General features: G+C 46.7%; 1 protein-coding gene across 1 annotated transcript in view; it reads left to right on the top strand.

Moving 5' to 3' along the window:
* Window positions 1-476: 476 nt before the first annotated feature.
* Window positions 477-5,862, top strand: part of LOC106807301 (zinc finger protein 557-like) — a 23,148-nt gene continuing 17,762 nt past the window's right edge. The window contains exon 1 of the mRNA XM_014809608.1: window positions 477-543. The gene's annotated coding sequence lies outside the window, so the exon portion shown is untranslated. The remainder of the gene's footprint in view (window positions 544-5,862) is intronic.

Here is a 5,862-nt window from a genome sequence, read left to right as displayed (position 1 = left end):
CTAATATTAAGAGGTATTATTAGCTCTTGATAATATCATAATAGGGAATTCCCTATTATCCCCTATATAAATAATATAATACTCCTATAATATAAATTCCCTATTGATATCTACTTCTAATGTTATGTGCACTGCAAGATTACAGAAACTCGTGCTGCCACCTCCGCTAGGCTTCAATTAGGCTGAGTAACACATTCAAATCTCACTTATCGTTGCTAACAACGGATAAATAAGATTGAATTATAGATGTATGTATGCGCGAGTGTCTGTATGTGCGTGTGTGTGTGTGTGTGTGTGTGTGTGTGTGTGTGTGTGTGTGTGTGTGTGTGTGTGTGTGTGNGAGAGAGAGAGAGAGAGCGACAAAGAGAAAGAGAGAGAGAGAGGGGAGGAGAATCAGAGACAGGGAAGAGACAGTCAGAGAAAGCGGTGAAAGAGCCAGAGACAGGGGTGCGAGGTGGGAGGTGGGAGGTGAGAAAGACTGCGAGAACGGGGAAGAAGCAGAGGACCAGAAAACACACTCGAGTTCGAGCAATCAGAAAGCATGTGTGTACTACATATATCGTTTCTACGCCTAATACTGATGAGGGCCGGTACAGCATGGTTGTCCCCACAGAGCTAACTGATGTAATTCACCTCCAGCGTAAGTAACTCTTCCCTTACTTACATTACGCACGGCAGATTTCTCCAGAGACCGTGTTACTCGCTATATATAGGTTTGAACCTCCCAGGACAAATAGCTGTGTTTGCTATTTACCCGTATTATACAGGAAGCCAAATGATAGCATATCTGCCTGCGCTTTGTTCTACCTCAGCCTCTAGCCTGCTCAACCCTTTCACCTTTGCCTCACCCCGAGTCCTCACCGGACTGCTATGTCTCTATCCAAGCCTCTCTTGCTGCCTCACCCCTCAGTCCCACTGAACATGACTTGGCTCTATCCAAGCCTCTTGCTTGCCTCACCCTCCAGCTCCCACTGACGCTTGGTCTCTATCCAAGTCTCTCCTTGCCTCACCTTCACCTTGCCTCACCCTCTCAGTCCCCGACTGCTTGTCTATAGTCAAGCCTCGCTTGCGCTCACCCTCGAGTCCACTGACTGACTTGGTCTCTATCCCAAGCCTCGCTTTGCCTCACCCTCATCCCACCGACTGCTTCTCTCTATCCAGTCTTCTAGCCTACTCCCATCGTGACGGTGTGTGAGTGTGCATACGTACAGTGCGACACTTGGGCCGGTGGACTGCCATAGTTATCACCGAAGGTAGAATAATAGCGGAAACGGGTAACGCATTCCCTAATTCCCTATTATTCTACTCTGTTATTACTCAGTAGAGCTAATCAATAGAGACCTTAATAATTAGAGCTAATAATATAGAGGATTTATTAGCTCTCTCGTGTAATATCATAATAGCGAATTCCCTATTTCACCCTATATAAATACATGAATACGCCTATAATATAAATTACCTATTGACTATCTACTCTCTATGTTATGTGGCACTGCCAAGATTCAGCAGAAACTCGTGCTTGCACCCCGCTAGGCTTCAATTAGGCCCGAGGTAACACATTCAAATCTCACATTATCGTCTGCTAAACAACGGATAAATAGAAGATTAATTAAAGATGTATGCTATGTCGACGCGTGATTGTTGTGTGTGTGTTGGCTGTGTGTGCCACCCGTGTTGTTGTGTTGCTGTGTGTGTGTGGTGTGTGTGTGTGCTGGGTGTGTTGTGTTGTGTGCATGGTGGTGTGTGTGTGCTGAATGTGGTGGTGTGACAGAGACACACAGACAGACAAATGTCATAGTTCTAAGGATAATGAGCGAAAAGAGAGAGAGGGAGAGGGAGAATAAACACAGTAAACACGGTAGAGAAATCCCCGGGCCCCAAGTAAAGAGGGAGAGGCATGCACTTGACAATACCACGACCAAACTACTAGCACATGTGCAACTAGATAGCTACACTGCCACAAGAAAGCCCGCACGCACCCGCAACAACCACGAACACACAGGCACTTGGAGCGTTCCAATAAAATATAATGCTAAATAAATACGAAATCTATTTAGTATTTACTACCAAAGTCTTAATGTTTCTATGCTCTCTTTCACCTATTATTGCCGACAATTTCCTGTAAATGCCGTCCAGATGCTCATCTGCAACAAACGCTGGCTGCCGCTGCACACTGACACATAAATATATAGATATATATATATATCAAGAGCTCTATTCTGTACTCTTGATATATATTTATGTGTCAGTGTGCAGCGGCAGCCATGACGGCAGCCAGCGTTTGTTGCAGATGAGCATTTGGACGGCATTTGCAAGAAATTGTCGGCAATAATAGGTGAAAGAGGGTAGGCCTAGAGAAACATTAAGACTGGTAGTAAATAGATTTCGTATTTATTTAGCATTAATTTAGCATTATATTTTATTGAAACGCTCCAAGTGCCTGTGCGCACGAACACGGGTGGGGCGGCACGTACAGTATAAGCATGACATGTGTGAGTGCAGGCAACACATTTACATAATGGCCTAATCGAAATGTCGACCAACCCGTTCCCCTCGTAGTGCGCGCGCACACACACGCGCACGCACGCACGCACGCACGCACGCACGCGCACACACACACACACACACACACAGTGCGAGAAAGATGAAAGAGAAGAGGGGGAGGAAGAAAGAGCGAGAGAGAGGAGAGAGAGGAGAGAGGGGCAGGGAGGGAAGGAGGGGGAGCGAGAGGAGGAGAGTGAGAGAGAAAGGAGGAGAGATGACGAGAGAGAAACATATAGAGAGAGCGTGATATATATATATATAGATAGATAGAGAGAGGGGGAGAGATGAAGAGATAGAGAGATAGAGAGAGAGGAAGAGATATATATAGAGAGAGGGGGAGTGGGTTGATTAGCTACAGCATCCGCGTGTGCGGCGCTGTGGTCGGTCACAATAATTGTTCTGTAGGCGCTAGCTGACAACAGTCAAACAATCTGCCCACTGGGCACATATATATACACTTACCTGAACAACAGTGCTTGCTGAGGACGGGAGGAGGGGGAGGGGGGTTAAGGAGAGTCTCACACCCACGCCTTTGTCATGCGCCGGTGCTGCACATGACTCACAGATGCCGACAACATGTAAGATTTTAACAACTAGGCTGATAGCCGGCTGGGGAGACGCGGGGAGTTCCATCGCCATCGTTCTCGTCGCTCCGCCGCACTTTCCTGAACCTTTCGGGCAGTACAGTGTACATTTGTACATCTTCCTCTTCTTCGTTTTTCTTCTTTATTTATTCCTGATTGATGATTTTTGATTGATGATTGTTGATTTATAATAATAATAATACATAATAATAAGAAAACAATAAATAAAGAAGAAAAAACGAAGAGGAAGATGTACAAATGTACACAGTACTGCCCGAAAGGTTCAGGAAAAAAAGAATTTCGCGCACCGCAACCACTGAACAGTTTTTGTCAAGCCACGGCTACCACCGAGAGGTCAAGCACTGGTGACCTTCAAAATGCAGGTGCCGAATTCGAATTTTTTTAGGGCAAGAAAAGTGTTGCCTTCCGTTTTTTTTCGGACACCACGGCGGGTTTGAGGAACACCGCGACAAACGTTTCCGTCAAAGAAGGGTGATCAAGGCCAATCGAGTTTCAAGTTTCAACGTTTTGTGGGACAAAGAGTGACACGTACACATCGTTGTCATCTTGTAGTTATGGGAGAGAAATCACGGTAGGGTAGCCACGGCAGTTTAGCCGTGGATGTAGTACCAATTTTCTCGGGCATAAAGTAGCGAAGGCAACTACAACTCCTGCGGTCTGTACCGCAGTGAAATTCGAGTCGTTCAAATCCGCTCTGTTCTTCAAGTCGATAACCACCTTCGACGTTATACAGTGTGAACCTGTCAAATGTTTCGCCCACCAACAACGTATCGTTTTTACGGGAATAAATCATTCGAAATTGCCAACGCTGTGCCAAGCCCGGAACTCGAATCCGCTGAGCTGGAACCCGCAAGGAAGGCGTCTAAGATGGGAACACGCAAAGCAACCTGGAGGCGAGACTAGAAGACTGAACTTAAAGAAGGGCTACAGTAACACTTGGAGGGAAATGGAGCGAAAGGCAACCAACCGAGCGACATGGAGAGAATTCACCAATGACCAGTGTCTCCCAGGAGACTGAAGGGTCTAAGAAGAAGAAACAAACGTTGCGCCAAGCCGACTTGCAGCCCCCGCCACAACGAACGCACCCAGCACCACGTCTGCTATTTTCTTGAGTCGGAAAGGTTAGATGCGAAATGCGATTAGCGAACGAGCGGCTACGATTATCGAACAAGTTAGTGACAATGGCTTCACACTTGTCCTGGTGGGGAGGGGGAGTGCCTCAGCATCACGAGGCTGCAGGCTATAGCGACGCAGTAATTGCCAGAGAAAGCAGATGTCGACTGGCATTCATCAGACGTTGAACACCAACACTCATTCGCTCGCTCGCTCGCTCACTCACCCATGCACTCACTCACTATCACTCTCACGCACTCACGCACGCAAACCGACCTCTTTCAACAGCCCACAAAAGCGCTATCTAATGCCGCACACTCTCCAAAAATAGCGACCAGCAGTTGTTCATATTCTACTTTCCCGGATTTCGCTTCCGCAGCTTTTCCCCAGACAACAATCTTTCTCTCGTCTTATTAACACTAACAGATAATGGATCCCCGTGGGCCGCTATCAGCTTGCTTGCTCAAAACTTGAGAAATACAGGGGGTGAGGCCACAATTAAAAAAATCTTTGTTTGCCCTCACCCGACCAAGGCTGAAAAGTTTGGGTACAGGCAGGTATAGGCCTTTTCTTAGGGGGGTCTTTTTACAAATTTAGCATGGTGTCTACATGCTCGGGTGTGCTTGTGTGGGGATACCTTTTATGTTGATTGTTTTTTTTGCTTGATACATATAATCAGGAGTTAATAAAGACAAATTTGTTAAAGACATAAAAAAAAAGTTAATAAGACAAATTTGTCTTTATTAACTCCTGATATAAGTCATATAATGTATTGCCTACAGATTTATATAATGTACAGCCGTATAATGGCCGCTATCAGCTTGCCTGCTCAAAACTTGAGAAATACAGGAGGTGACTGAGGGCGTCATCATGTACGGCTACAGGGTTACCTATCTCTATACTGTCTGATCCCCCCAGACACCAAATATTCCACTAAGCAATGCGTATGTTTAAAACCATGCTATCCGCCAATCAGTAAGTCTCTACTGGACACCGCGTTTTGCTGACCCAGTACAGCCCCTGATGACCACTACATATCCCGCTGAGGACTAAACACTACAGACCAGTACTGAACACTACAGAACCATCTGACCACCACAGCTGTCCCGCTGACCACTAAACACTACGAACCACTACAGCACCTGCTGACAACAGTTGCCAACGATGGGGGCTTACAGTTACAGTGGCCGGGGCAGTGGCGTAGCGACAATAGAACTGGACGTGGGGTCAGCAAACAGATGACACCCACAACTCACTCACTCACTCACTCACTCACTCACTCACTCACTCACTCGCTCGCTCGCTCGCTCGCTCACTCACGTTACTGCATTAGTGGCACACACAGCCGCCGCAGCGTCAGTCAGAGCGTCAACTCAATGACGTTTCTAATCGGCTTTTTGAATTGAATTCGAATTGCTATACCGGTGCGAGCTGACGTTGCTGTGACGGATATAGATTCATCATGCAGACTGCCGATTACAGTGACTCTCTTCGCTCTCACACGCAAGCACGCACCCTCTCTCCTTCTCTCCCTTAGCCCCTCCTCCTCATCCTCCTCCTCCTCCTCTCTCTCTCTATCTATCTATCTATCTATCTATCT

This window comes from Priapulus caudatus, unplaced genomic scaffold, assembly GCF_000485595.1.
Source record: "Priapulus caudatus unplaced genomic scaffold, Priapulus_caudatus-5.0.1 Scaffold207, whole genome shotgun sequence".
Taxonomy (NCBI): Eukaryota; Metazoa; Priapulida; class Priapulimorpha; order Priapulimorphida; family Priapulidae; genus Priapulus; species Priapulus caudatus.
This window is presented reverse-complemented; position numbering and strand designations above follow the sequence as displayed.